Below are 15,968 nucleotides of genomic sequence, written 5' to 3'. Positions count from 1 at the left end.
GGGTCCAGTGTTTGAAGGTTGCCAATGTCTTTGTTTATAAGTTCCATGATAATACATTGCATGGCCTTGCAGATCAGGCTTGTCAGACTGATGGGGAGGTAGTTCCTGGGATCCAAGGTGGATCCCCCCCTTGTGGAGTGGGATAACTGTAGCTGTGCACCACTCAGTGGGCATGAAGCCTGAGGTGAGGCTATGATTAAACATGACACTTAGGTGAGGTGCCAGTTCATTTTGTAGTTCATGTAGTACACAGCTTGGGATGTCATCTGGTCCCATGGATGCTGTATTCTTAGCTTTGGAGAGTGCGTTTTTTACCTGTGTGACTGTTATTACCAGAATTTGGCAATCTTTCGGCATTGAGATGGGCCCTTTAGGGGGTGAAATTTGCACTGAATCGATCTTCCAGGATATTGGCAATATCCTTGGGATCAGTATATTTAATGCCATTCTGTTGTAGCTCAGAGCAGATCTGAGCATTGCCATTTAGATTCTTGACATAGCTATACAATGCCTTGTGGTTGTCTTTGGAATCTTTGGCAATTTTATTTTTGTAACTAGCTTTGGAGGATTTTATAAGGGATCTCAGCTTCTTACTGAGGCTGGTAAGGGAGTTTTTTTCATCCTGGGATTTTCCTCTTTTTTGCAACAGTTTTTTCCTTTTGATGTAAAGTTTATGGCAAGCGACCACCAGATTGGCTTCCTTTTTTTTTTTTTGGAGGAGAGCATCTTGGTTCTATTGGGGATGGCACGATTCATGCACGAGTGGATGTGCTCGTACAGTGCCTTAGTGTAGGATTCAGCAGTCGAACTTTCAGTTCCTATCTGCATGGGTGTCATGAAGTTTGTCACTTCTGACTTGAGTAGCATGAAGTTGGCTTTGGAGAAGTTGTTTATGGAGGTTTCCTTACTGGGGGTGGGGGTGGGATGTGGATGTCAAGGGTGATTAGCTTATGGTCAGACCTGACCAATGAAGGGGTGACCATAGGTGTGGAGCATCGATTTTCCATGTTGGTAATGACCAAGTCTAGGATATTGGAGTCCCTGGTGGGACTAAGGATTAGTTGATCCAGGGCATTGGAATTTATGAATTCCAAGAACCGTTGGGCAAAGGTGTTGGTATACAAGTAGTTTTCCCAGTTAATGGCAGGGTAGTTGAAAGCACCCAGTATTAGGATGTTTGGTTGTATCTTAATATTTTCCAGTATGTTTAGAAAGGTGTAGTGAGAATCTTGATGCATGGTGGGGGATCTGCAGCAAGCTACAATTTGGATTACAGTCTTACCTAGTGTTAATTGCACCTGGAGAATTTCAGAAGCATTGTGTTGGGCAACTAGCCTGGTGGTGTATGTCCTTGGTGAATATGGACACTCCTCCACCTTTAGTGTTTTGGTCCTGGTTTGGTGGCTGGAAAGTGCGGTAAGAGTTGTAGCCTTGTATTGCAGGGATGCTCTTTGGAGCCTTGAGCCAGGTCTCAGTTACTGCACAGATATCAATGTTCTCCATTTTAGGAGTGCCTCGGGGGAGTGCATTTTGAGGTTTAGACTTCTAGCATTGAAAATTATTACCTTCAGATTTTGCATACTTGTACCTGTACGGTGGTGGTGCACTGAATTGCAAGAAGAAAACTTGGGCTCAACATCTATTATGTTTCGCAATTCAGGCAAAGTTTTCAACATGCCCCAATTATTATTTACAATCTTTCTTATAGCACCACAACTTCTGCTATAGTTGATGGTATTAGATCGTAAAAACGTTACTGTCACATGAACAAATTGTAGAATTACTACTCACTATTTCATTATTAAAAAATGGTCTGGCTTGAGTGTCCCTCAATGCCATAACATTAGCTAACCGATCAATATCGTAGCCTCTATCAACAAATTCATCTACCATTTTCTCCATTTGTTTTGTTTTTTTCCCAAACACCTTTATTGAATTTTCACTTTTGACATAGGCAAATTTATGTTCATATAAAAGTAATCAAACTATATTAACATAAACATTATACTTCACACATTTTGCTATATATCATATAACCTAAGCAATAGTACATACATTATTCAATTCCTGCCTTTCTTTTTAACAAGAAACATCTTCAATAAACCATCACTTACTACATACGCAGTCATACATTTATATAGATGAAAACTAACCACACCAACACAATCCTAGTCGCAAGCATTTTACATCACAAACCATACTGACACACTCCCAGTTGCAAACATTATACATCACTTATAATCTATCCAATCAAACATCACATAGCTCATTTAAGTCCTGCTGCCTTTCCACCTACCCTTTTCTAAAGATCTCAATTCCAGTTGTTTCATCTGTTACTATATTCACTACTTCCAGTATAGTTGGTTTAGATTCTGATTTCCATTTTCTAGTAATTGCTTTTTTGGCAGCCATTATTATTAAACACAGCTAAGCCTTACCATGTCTAGGCAATTCCTATTCTGTATTTTAGCTCAGAAAAATCATCTCCCTTGTCAGACCAATCTGCCCTCCCATCATCTCTGACACTGCATCCCACAAGGAATCCTTAAAGTCCATCAACTCACCGTACTCCCAGAAAACATGTTCCCAATTACCTCCTCCTTCCCCTTCACACCTCCAACATTTACTGTCTACCTGAGGAAAATTTCTCTGGAGTCTACTTGGGGTATAAAAATATCTATATTAACATTCCCAGGCAAAAATCCTAAATCCTCTAGATTTTGTCACATATTTGGGAGACACACATATAGCCTCCAATTGTTTCTTTGTGAATTGCTTATCCAATCTTTCTTCCCAATCCTAACCTCCTATAATTGATTCTTACAGTTATTGTGCAATATTTTATATGCTCTATGAATTATTCCTTTTTGATGGCAGCTTCTGATCTAGATTCTATTAAAAAAATCTACCAGTGCTGGTCTTTCATTTAGGACCTCTTTAGTTCTTTCTCTTTGCCTGTACTATGATAGCGATCCCTGACAGGAAAGGCGATCTCTAACCAGCAATCCAAATAAATTCTTGGCATCTTCCCATTCTATCACCTTTCCCTCTCATTATTTGCTCCCAGTACCTCAGTTCCTTTACCAGTTTCCTCCAATAAATTCTGGCACCCTCTTGCCTCTTGTCTCTTGTCTGTATCCTTAATTGCAGTCATTCCTATTGGCAGAATCTCCTTCCTATATTCCTGTGTTGGTTTTGTTCTTAAAATACTTTTTGCTACTTTATGGAATATTCTTCATGATTATTGTTATTCTCCTTAAAGGCCTGCATCCAAAATCCCAGTCTTTTCTTGTTTCATGAGCTTCCCCCATGTTTCATCATCCCTTTCCACTTTGAATTACAATTTTCTGCTTGTGCTATGTATAGAATTTTTAACGTGTTGCTCTGAAATACCCCTTCAGATTGGGTAATCCTAGTCCACCCTGTTCTACTGGAAGAATCATCTTATCCCCCTTGACTCTTGCCATCTTCCCATCTTCCCCTCTCAGATGAAGTCTTTCAGCTCTTTATTAATTGCTATCCATGACTTCTCCTCTGGTTCAATATACCTGACCTATGTACAAGACTATAGGGACTAAAAACATCTGCGTGTTTCTCATTATCCCTATAACAAAGCTTCAATTTTCTCAATTTTTGCATTATCTTTTTAGTCTTCTCATATATCCTTAGCTGCCATACTAGAATCATTTTAATCTGTACTATTAAATATTTCATTTTATCATGTCCCAATAAAAATGGATATTCATGAACCAGTTCATGTGTGGGTATATAATTTACTGCTATTGCCTTTACTTTAGGTTCATTCATTTTTTATCCTGAAAAGATGTGAAACTGTCTCAAAATGTTCCACAACACTAATGTCTTTTTCTGGTTTGTTAGGTACAAAATAATATCTGCAAATAAAGCCAGCTTTTCTTGACTACCGTATCAATTATATCCTTGAATTTCTGAGTCCCTTATTTCTTTGCCAAAGATTCTAAATATAATGCAAATAATAAAGGGGAAAGAGGACACCCCTGTCTGGTTCCTCTGCTCAAGCAGAAATTATCAGAGAAGGCCCCACCCACTTCAGTTTTCACCTCCGATCACTCATATATTCTCCTAATCAACCTTATAATTTTTTTCAGTAAATGCACATGCTTCCATTGCCCTGCTCATAAAATCCCAGCTTTTTCTCCATCAAGACCCAACAATAACAATGGTATTTTCTTACATTCAGATTCCCTCTGGATCATCAGTGTTCTGTTAGTGTTGTCAAATGTTTGCCTCCCATCCACAAAAGCACATTGATCCATATCTATCAGTTTTGGCATTACTTTTGTAATTCCTTTAGCTTTTATAGACACAGACACTTTATAATCATGGTTTAGTATTGAAATGGGCTTGTATGAAGCTGAATCAGATGGCCCCTTACCCTCTTTAGTTATTACAGCTACCACTGCTTTTTCCAGGGCTGTGGTACTTTTCCATCTCTTATGATATTGTTAAACAAAACCTTCTATATCTTTTGCTCAACGTTTTCTGGAAATCATCAATTCCAACGCCTTGGATCAACTTATCCACACCCCCACCAGGGGCAGCAATATCCTAGACCTGGTCATCACCAACAAGGGTGACCAGTGTTCCACACCAGAGGTCAGCTCCTCGTTGATCAGATCTGACCACAAGCTAATAACCCTAGACATCCACATCCTGCTCCCACCCCCCATTAGGAAAACAAACGTAAAAAATTTCTCCAAAGCCAACTTCACGCTTCTTAAGATAGAAGTGGCAAACTTCACGACACCCATGCAGATGGACAATAGAGATACGACTGCTGAATCCCACACAAATGCACTTTATAAGCACTTACATAAGTGCATGGATCATGCTATCCCTAACAGAACCAAGATGCTATCCTGCAAAAAAAGGAAGCCAATCTGGTGGTCTTCTGCCATAAACAAACTCTACAACAGAAGAAAGAAACTGTTGCAGAAAAAGAGTAAAATACCACGAATGGAGGAACTCCCTGGTCAGCCTCAGTAAGAAGCTGAGATCCCTCATAAAATGCTCCAAAGCTAGTTATGAAAACAAAATTGCCACTGATTCTAAAGACAACCACAAAGCATTCTATAGCTATGTCAAAAATCTCAATGGTAACACTCAGATCTGCTCTGAGTTACAGCACAATGACACTAAATATACAGAATCAACTGATATTGCCAACATCCTGATAGATAGGTTCAGTGCTAACTTTACCCCCCCTCTCACCCCCTAAAGGGTCCATCTTTACACCGGAAGAATGCAAAGTTCCTGTAATCACAGCTGCACAGGTAAAAACATCACTCTCCAAAGCCAAGAACACAGCATCCATGGGACCTGACAACATCCCAGGCTGCCTTCTACGTGAACTACAGAATGAACTGGCACCCCACCTAAGTACCATGTTCAATCATAGCCTCACCTCAGGCTTTGTGCTCATTGAATGGCGCACCACGACAGTTATCACACTCCACAAAGGGGGGGCCACAACAGACCCCGGGAACTACCGCCCCATTAGCCTGACAAGCCTCATCTGCAAGGCCATGGAACATATTATCATGGAACTCATAAACAAAGACATTGGAGATCTCCAAACTCTGGACCCCACACAGTTTGGGTTTGTAAAAGACAGATCATGTCTCCTAAACCTGATAGACTTCTTGGAAGTAGTCACCAAAGCCATAGATGAGGGTAAGGTGGTTCACACAGCCTATCTGGATCTCGCCAAGGCATTCAACACCATCCCCCACTCTGAAATTATAGATAAACTCACTAAACAAGGTATAAATCCCTATGTTACAAGATGGGTTGCCAACTGGCTCACTGACAGAACCCACACTGTGAAAGTAGCAGACTCCAAATCAGACTTCAGACCAGTGGCAAGTGGAGTACCACAGGGTTCAGTCCTAGGTCCTCTCCTGTTTGGTATCTACTTCTCTGAAGTACAGGCTAACACAGAAGGTCTTTGGCTAACAAAGTTTGCAGATGACTTGCAAACTAGGAGCCATAATTGAAACTCCTAATGATGTGGACATACTACAAAAGGGTCTCACTGAGACAGATGCCTGGTGTCAAAGACATGGTCTCAAGCTCAATGCCAAAAAGTGCATTGTCATCCCCTTTGGTAAAAACTCTGTACCCATGAACTACCACATGGGTGGTAGTCTACTTAACACCGAAAGTATGATAAGAGACCTTGGGACACAGGTGGACAGTAGTCTCTCCTTTGATAATCACATTGCCACAGTGGTCAGGAAATCCTTCTACGTGGCACACCTCATCACAAAAGGTTTCTCATCCAGAAAAAAAAGAGGTCATTGTTCCCCTCTACTCATCACTCATTAGACCCATTATAGAGTACAACGCCCCTTTTGGTATGTACCTCACAAGACATCTACAACAACTGGAAAGGCTGCAAAAATACCTCACAAAGAGGATTACTGGCCTCAAACAGATGCCTTACACAGACCGTCTCAAAAAACCCCAGCTTTACTCTGTCGCATATCGCCTACTCAGAGGTGATCACTGCCTAACATACAAAGGTATGTCAAACCCAGAGCTGTTGGACATGCTCCACTTAAAGAAATCGGAATCCCTCTGAGCTACACGCTCTAGGGACCTAAACCTTGTCACCACAATAAACAGAACATGCTGGAGGGATAGATTCCTGTCCCAGAGACTTCCCATACTCTGGAACAGACTACCTACCTATGTCAAACAGAGCTCCTCATTAGCACTCTTCAAGAAAAATCTTGATGATTGGATGGGTAATAGGAAATTCACCCCAGGCATCACTTCTGTGGTTCTGCTTGACAGGGGCACAGGAAAATAATTTTTTTGGGTGGTTAAAGCCAGGGTGCCTTTTTGACTAGGCTTGTATAGGCCCTAGGGCCAATAGCCTAGTACCTATTTATGAACCTATGAGCAGTGTTTTTCCTCCCAGCTTCAAAACTTCCACTGGAATACCATCTATTCCTGGAGACTTCCCTATAGTTTGGTTATACATCACAATTTTTATCTCATCTCCTCCTATCTTAACTGTTAGTAACTGAACCACATCTACCTCTAACCTTGGTGCATTCAATTCTTCCATAAACATTTTCATTTGTATCTTTTCTTGATTTTCATATTTCTCTACTTTATAGACATTCTCATAGAATTTCCAAAATATTTGTAATACCTCTACAGGATCTCTTAGATATACCTGCTTAGATATAGGCTCCCTAAGTTTGGTGACAGCCCTTTCTACTTTCTGTTGCCTGAGTCTTTGTGCTAAAAGATTTTGCACTCTAGTGTTATGATCAAAAACAGTTGCTTAACAGCAATCTTTCTAAGCTTGTGCATATTATCGAGGTAATCCCTAGTTTTCTGCCGAGTATTCTGCAGTTGATTCTCTTCTTGTTCTGTGAGATTCCCCCTTTTCTGTAATACTTTCACATTTGTCAGTCCCTCTAAATAATTTTTGTTACTTCTTAACCATAGCTCCCTTTCATTTATTTTCACCTTATTTTTAAACTCCACCTTAATTTTATCCCACCACCCAGCTATATTTTCAGAAGAAAGTTCTATCCTCTCTAACAGCTCCTGAATATTTCCTACTACCCATTCCTTAAAATTTGTTTCTTTTCAACAGATAGGTGGGAAAGCGCCAATGTCTCATTTTTATTGCATTACCCTGTGTTTTTATTTTAGCTATTATTGGTGCATGATCTGAAATAGTTAGTAGGTAGGTTTCAAGACCTTCAATTAAATGCAAGTGTTCCTGTGAAATATAAATTCTGTCTAGCCTAGTCCCATTTTTATGTCTTGGGGAATAATATGTAAATTCACTCTGAACTCCTATTACTGAATGCACATTTTCGATGCCAAATATTTTCATAAATTTCTTCAAAAATCTACCCTCCTTTGTTATATTTTCCCTTCTGGGCCCCCCAGACATATCCTCACTGTTACAAATCAAATTCTAATCCCCACCTAGAAGTAATATTCCTTGCTGAAAAGGGATTACTTCTCTCAGAATTTTCTTAAGCTCTATTACAGCAGTTTTATGTGGAAAGTAAATACATGCTATTGTAATCCTCCTCCCTTGCCATTAGCCCCTTAGCCCTACAAATCAGCCATTATATATTTTTTTATCTTCTATCACTATTGGAACTCCTCTTGCAATTCATAGAAGTACTCCTTTTTCCTTTGTCCTAGGTATTCTGCTAAATAACCATCCTGAAAACCTTTCCTTATCAAATTCATGTTAATTTCCAAGTGTCTGTCCTGTAACACAGATATTTGCACTGTACATTTTTAATATAGTTCACTACTCTTTCTTGTTTAAACACAAATGGCCTCACAGAGAAATTCAAAGACATTAAAAAGGCATCATTGTATTTAAAAACATTCCCACCTTTTATATATAATACCTTTTTTGCTAAATGTCTAGTTCCAGCTTTTGTATTACATGCATACACTGTTTGGCAGGTTGAACTTTTATACAGTTTCTAATAAAATGTTTTTGTTTTATTGAAAGTCCTCAAACAAAAAAAACACACAGTCAATACCCCTCCAAACCTATTAACTTAATACTAACACACAAAACTATGTACACTTTCAAGTATTGAAGTTTTAACCTCCTAATTGGAACAAAAGTCCCAAACTCACAGACTTGAGTTAACCTAAAAGAAAAGTCATCCATGCTAAGGGCCATGATGTAGCCTGTGCTTCTGCTATATCTTTACAGCTCTCCCAGCTGGGAAAAATCCTGAATGTTTTCAGGGAACATTAACTACATTGGGAAAGCACCTGAATACTTTCAGAGAACACTGTCTACTTTGGGAAACCCCACGAATGCCAATTTCTCTTTTTCCTCCTCAGCCAATCACTCTCCACCACACTGTAGCCAGTTTCTCTTTATTAAATTTTCTCCATGGAGACACGAAAACCAGGCAGCCAGTTTCTCTTTATCAGATTGTTTCCATGGAAACATGAAGACCCACTGTGGAATTGTTACTGAGCTTACATGTATTTGCTAGAAAAAGCCTCATAATATTCAATGTTCTTTTTCATTTCCTTGCCTTGCTCTCTCTTAAAACTTAACAAATCAATCTAAGGTCTTTAAGGCAGTCATTTCCCCCCATGCAAGAATGAAAAATGCACATTAATCTCTCTTTTATTTATGCCTTTTAACCCAGATTTTTTTATAGAGTGTAGTGCCTACATTTCTTGAAACTGAATAAGAAGAGAGAGAGAGAGAAGGGAGAAAGAAAAGACAAAATAAGAACACCAGTACCTGTTTACAACTCCCATTACATTTTAAAATAACTGACAAAACTTTACTTTTATAGCATGTAAAAAAAATGCCACAAAACTGGTACTATTTAAGAAAAAAAAAATCTTTACTTACAGTTAACTTTCTCCTTCCTCTTGCCCTCCCCAAAGCACTTTTCCAAACATTAATGAGATGAAGTAGGGCATATGATTTAGAGTCCACCATATGTCCAACAATCTTTGAAAAAGTCCAATATTTCCAGATTTTCTTGTTCTGTCATATATCACAAATATAATTATTGCACTGTAATCCCATATTAAGTTACTGTTTTTTTTTGCTATTCATCTCTGAAATCATGTCTCTGCTTCATTTCCAATGAACTCTCGATTATTCTAGTCAACTCTCATGCTCCTTTCCTTCTCTCCAACATTTTCTGTTGAAATAGTGGAAAAGGCTTCATAGATACAGTCTCTGTGTGGACTTTCTTACCAGAACAACAAAAAGCAGAATCTTCTATTTCGCAGCTCTCTTTTTGTTGGACAAACTTTTGTATTTCCTCTTTAGCATGTACTTTGTCAAAAAATTATTTTATCCCTCCAGAGAAGACTACCTTGAAGACAGCTGGGTGCAGCAGTTTGAATTTCACACCTGCATCTCAACATTCCCTGAATAGTGGAATAAATTTGCTCTTCTGTCTGGTATACAATGAGTAATCATTCTCCACAAACACTCTGCTATCTCCCACTTTTAGTAATTTGTCCTTCTGCCACAATTTCGTCAGAATCAATGCCTTCTGCTTGTAGGATTGCATCTTCACTATTAAAGGTCTAGGTTGCTTTCTTATACCCAGGTTTGGAGCATACACACGGTGTGCATTTTCAACTAATGACTCCTGCAGTGGAATACCAGTCAAGTTGCCAACTTGTGCTTTCATAAAAGTAATCCAGTCTTTTCCTACCAGCTTCTCTTGTATAGCTGAAAATATCAGGTTTTCCCTATCTGCTCTGAACTCCAATTCTATTATTTTTTGAAACATGTCTTCCTGAGCAGTCTCATATTCAGCCAGCTTTTTCTTTATTTCAACCTCTGACTTTTGCAGCTTTATCATCTCATCTGAATATGTGTTTAAAGCTTCTTCCATTTTTTCCAGTCTTTTGTTTGTGTTGATATGTTTCATCAGTGTTTTGTTTATTTTAACCAGTGTGTGTGTGTGTAGTTGTGTTATATCTTCCTGCAGGTTACTGGAAGTCATGACTGAAGGTTGCATTGTTTTTTGCTGAACATCTGCGGAACTCTTCCCAGTCACTTTTTGTAGCTGATTTTTTCCAGGTTTTCTGTATTTCTTTATTCCTGGCATCCAGGCAGTGCACTTACTAGCCATTTACTGAAATATACCCATAAACTCAAGTCTACTGGCCTTCTCTGCTGAGGTTCTGTTTTTATGCTGGGAGAGCTAGAAATAAGCTGTTACTCAATGTGCAGCTATCTTGGAAGTCCCATTTTATTCTTTTGTTGTAAACATGTACCTAAATCAGTATTTAATCCACTTGCACGAGTAAGTTGTCCCTTAACAATCCCTCTAAAAACATGGTATGTGCATGCTCTCTTTATGTAAATACCTATTTCTGTGCACAGTCTTCTTGTGGACAGATGTATGTATATTTGTTCCTTCATGGGTTAAAGTAATATCCAAAAAATCAATGTCACTCAAAGATGTTCTTAAAGAGAATTTTAAGAAATCAGTACTTGTATTTAAAAATTCAACAAAATGAGATAATTCATCCTCTCCCTCCCATATGAGAAAAATGTCATCCACAAAACATTTAGAAAAAAAAACTTTAGTTGAAAAGTGTTCAGGACCAATATAAATTAATTAATTCTCCCATTTATCAAGTACTAAATTAGCATAGGTGCTTGCAATGGGAATACCCTTCACCATAACCGAAATTTGATGATAGATCTTATCAACAATAAAGATGTTATGTAATAGAATTTCAAGTAATTCACATATGTTAAAGATTAAACTGCTGAAGTGTCCCAGTCAAGAGAAAAGTGTTCCTGCTGTAGATAAAAATAAATAAACTTCACCAAAGGTCACAGGAACACAGCGGCTTAAAACTTCTTGAAGTATCCGTTATGCACGATATATCCAATTCATTCAAAAGAACAATAGCTCCACAAAACGTAAAAAAGGGGAACGTTCTTTATTAAAAGATCAGTGAGCGCTTTCACCCTGTAAGGGCTTCTTCAGACTGTACAAATTGATTGAGGGGCACAGCCCTTAAATAGTCAGTTTAATTAAAAACAATTAAGTAATTAAAATTCAATGCTGAAGTGTTTTAAAACAGAATTGCTGTTCATACACCCATTGGTAAGGTCACATCATGTCTAAAGTTGCGCTATAATATACAGCAGTTTTGTTTAACACTTGTAGAAATGTAAAAAATATGTCAACCATAACAAAACATCCTTCTATATTTCCAGAAATAATTTAAACATATTTATAATGTTTTTGCTTTACTTGTGATGCTTGTAGTAATGCCCATAGGCCACCAGATGGTACTATACACTAATGTCCTGGTGGACAAGCTACATTTCTCTACTGAAAGCTAGCATGCAACCATTTTTCACTGATAACTGATGCAAAATATGTTATGGTTAATAGGCTGTAATTAATAAGGGAATATATACCAATAATGTGGCATCATATATCCTTTCCTGTTCTATCTAGATTGAAAAAATTCCAAAACTATTGGAAGGGTAGAAAACAATGCTGAATCCATGAGAAAATACAATATATAAAACATAGATATACACTTAGTGAAAGCTAAGAAGGTAAGCCCTTTAGCTTCTAAATCCTGTTAAAAAATATGTCCATGAATTAAGCAAACAGATGGATAGTGTCCTGGATAAAAAGATTATGTATAAAAATGTATATAATCAATATCAGTGTTTTAATAATCTGCCTAGCCTCCTTTTCTTAAGGAATGGGTAGATATTGATTTTGTCATTCAAGCCTGGGGGGTGATCAGATTTACATCGAATGATCCACCTGGTTTCATATTCTAAGGTAAGTGTCTCCACATCCCCTCCTCTTGATGTGGGAATAATACTTTGTATAACAAAGAATGTAAAGGTGTGCCCTTCCCCTTTGTTTTTAACATGTTTAGCCAGGGCGTTCTTTTCATCTCCTGTTCTTATGCTGTAATTGTGCTCTCTTATTCTCTCTCTTAATTGTTTATTTGTTTTTCCTATATAGAAGCAATTGCAGGAGCCACACTGAGCTAGGTAGACCACATTATTAGTTCTACAGGTGGTACCTGTTAAAAAAGTGAAAGTTTGTCCTGTAGTAGGTGTTGTAAACTGTGTCTCAGTGTTGATATAGGTACACTGATTACAGTGGTTGCATGGAATAGTGTTGACATTGGAAGTTATATGTCTATTTGTAAATTTATGGCATAAAGTTTGCTTCAGATTAGGCTTATTCTTATAATTAAACCTAGGCTGTTCATCAACTAAATTACTGATGTCATTATCTAATCTTAACAAGTGCCAGTGGTTAGTTAAAATATTTTTAATCTCATTGACATCTTTTGTGTAATATAAAGAAAAACTAACCTTTAAGTCTTTGTCATCTCTATTAATATCTTCCTTTTCTATACCTGCTATGCTAGAGAAGTATGGGCGAGCTCTTGTACTTCTTAACCCTTGTACTTCATTTATTGCATTATCAACATCTCTAGCATCATAAGATCTTTGTAATAATCTACCTTTTAATTCTTCAGTTTCCTTATTAAAGCCTATCTCCGTGGGGTTGAGCCTAGATGCTCTCATTAATTGTCCCTTGATTACGTTGTCGAAGATATGCTTGGGATGCATACTTTTTCTATGTAAGATGGAATTTCTAAAACACATCTTCCTATGTACGGAAGTGTTTATAATTCCATTACTTAGTTTCATTACATTAACATCCAAAAAGAAATATAATCTGAGGAATAAGACATAGTAAACTTCAAAAAATGTGTTAAACCATTTATATCCTTTTCAAATTCTAGCAGTGTATTTTCATTTCCCTTCCAGACTAAGAAGAGGTCGTCTACAAACCTCTTGTAGAATGCGACATTATTCATGAAGGAGGGAAGATGGAAAAGTTCTTCAATCTCCCATTGGGCCATAACTATGGTGGCGTAGCTATTGGCACATGGTGTACCCATAGCTACGCCATCATTTTGTATACATAGATTCTCATTGAAGACAAAGATATTATTCTCTAAAATGATTTCTAGAAACATAGTTAATAGCTCTATGAACTGGACATCCATATCTGCATGTTGTTTAAGGTAATTGGAGACACTATTGATACCCACGTCATTGGGTATGACAGTGAAAAGACTTTTCACGTCCAAGGTAACTAGCAAGTACTCTTCAATATTTTCTTTTGATATAAATTCATATAATTCGAGTAAAAACTGTTTGCTATCTTTTAGGATGTTCACATTGCTCTCCAATATTGTTCTGAGGTGGTATTCCACAAAAAGAGAGAAGGGTTCTGTCAACCATCCTCTCCCTGAGACAATAGGTCTCATAGGGGGATTTTCTAAACCTTTGTGTACTTTAGGCAGTCCTTTTAAAACAGGAATTAATGGATGGTCAACTTTAAGAAATCTATAGAAATCTTTCTTGATCAGATTACTTTTTAATAAGTCATCTAAATTGTCATAGACCCTGAAAATTCTCATAATTACCTCATTAATGTCCAACTTAAGATAACTTCCATCATTATTTAACATATCGATCATATTTTTAAGGTAATGTTCAGTGTCCATAACTACCAGTGGTCCTCCCTTATCTGCCGGTGCTATTATAATATTGGTGTCCTCTTTCAAGTCTTGTAGGGCTCTCCTCTGTTTAAAAGTCAGGTTATTTCTACTAAATTTTCTACAATGTTTTAATCTTCTTGCTGAGTAATAGTCATGCAAGTCTTTCTCAACCAACCTACTGTATGTGTCAATCACAGGATTTAAGGCCGGAGAATAAGTACTCACAGGTTTAAAATTATTCATGACTCGGTCTCTATCTATTTGACCAAAGTCAAGTCTTAATTGCAGGGTTCTGACAAACATTTTCACATCTACTACAGTGTCAGTGTGTTCACTTATCTGACTGGGTATGAAAGATAAACCCTTCCCTAGTACTAATTTCTCATCAGGACTAAGCTCCTTACTTGATAAATTTATTACTAAAGATTCCCTGTCTTGGTCCACATTTTCTTGAGTGTGGGACCTGCTTGGTTTGGTTCTATAAACTTCCTTTTTTGTCGTCCCCTGCTCATGGAGCGTGAACGACCCCTGAGCAAAGGGGACTTTATAGGAAAAGGGACTTCCTGTGAAAGAATCTTAATTTCACTGTCTTTCTCATGTTCAGCTGTTGTCACTTTCTTCTTAACTATTGGTATATTCCCATTTTTTGTATTTATATTGTTTACAATGCCCATAACATTAGAGCTAGACATATTAAAACTATTGTCACATTGTCTACTGTTCCTTTTATTTTGCACAACAGTAGGGTATAAATTAATGTTGTTAACATCCCCTTCAGTTGTATTAACAGTATCATTGGTGTCCAATGGGGTACCTATGGCCCTTCTATCGGTAATAGAATCAACAATGACAATGCCCTGTTCAGAATTAACAGTGGCAGTGTCAGTATTCACCTTAACCTCAGGTGCTACTCTCCTGGAACTACTGTCCCTTGTCGTAGTCCTTGGCCAAGTGAAGACTTGGCCATTTTTAAAGTCCGTAGTGTCTCTCTCGATCTTAGTTTTCTTTATATTAAACAGTCTTGTTTCAAACAAGAGCACATTATCCATTAATCTGTCCAAGCCTATCATTGCTCTGGGCGTTTTATATTTAGCAATGATAGAAGTGTGCAAAGCAGTTACTTTCTCCCTTAACATTTCCTCTTCCGTTCTGTGAAACTATCAAAAGCTTCATGTAATTGAAGCTTAAGTCCATATTCAATCTCTGCCACTTCATTAAAAGTTCTGGAAAAAGGTTACCTGTGGTAGGCATTTTTAGGACGCGTAACCCTCTGGGAATAATCCGTTTCTTGAGGCATGCCTCAAAATGCTGCCGTTGCAGCTGTAGTCTTTTTAGTTTAATGAAGTCTGCTTCAAGTACATCCAATTCATCCGATAGCATCAGGAGTTCTTCAGCGTTTGTATTTATCTCGGCATTGTCACAACTCGGTTCAAAAAGAAGTAATTTGTTATCAGTACCTTCTAAGCACTTTCGGAATCTCCCTAGCATTCGGTCGGAAGATAGATTAGCCTCTGGTGCGTACGCCAACTCGATGTCATCACTAGCTGCCAGGCAAGCCATAATCTCAGACCGGGACCGGAAAAAATGTTAAAGATTAAACTGCTGAAGTGTCCCAGTCAAGAGAAAAGTGTTCCTGCTGTAGATAAAAATAAATAAACTTCACCAAAGGTCACAGGAACACAGCGGCTTAAAACTTCTTGAAGTATCCGTTATGCACGATATATCCAATTCATTCAAAAGAAAAATAGCTCCACAAAACGTAAAAAAGGGGAACGTTCTTTATTAAAAGATCAGTGAGCGCTTTCACCCTGTAAGGGCTTCTTCAGACTGTACAAATTGATTGAGGGGCACAGCCCTTAAATAGTCAG

The sequence above is a fragment of the Protopterus annectens genome, chromosome 8.part0 (assembly GCF_019279795.1).
Source record: "Protopterus annectens isolate FY-2018-M chromosome 8.part0, PAN1.0, whole genome shotgun sequence".
NCBI classification, from domain to species: Eukaryota; Metazoa; Chordata; order Ceratodontiformes; family Protopteridae; genus Protopterus; species Protopterus annectens.
Note: the sequence above shows the minus strand (reverse complement) of the source record.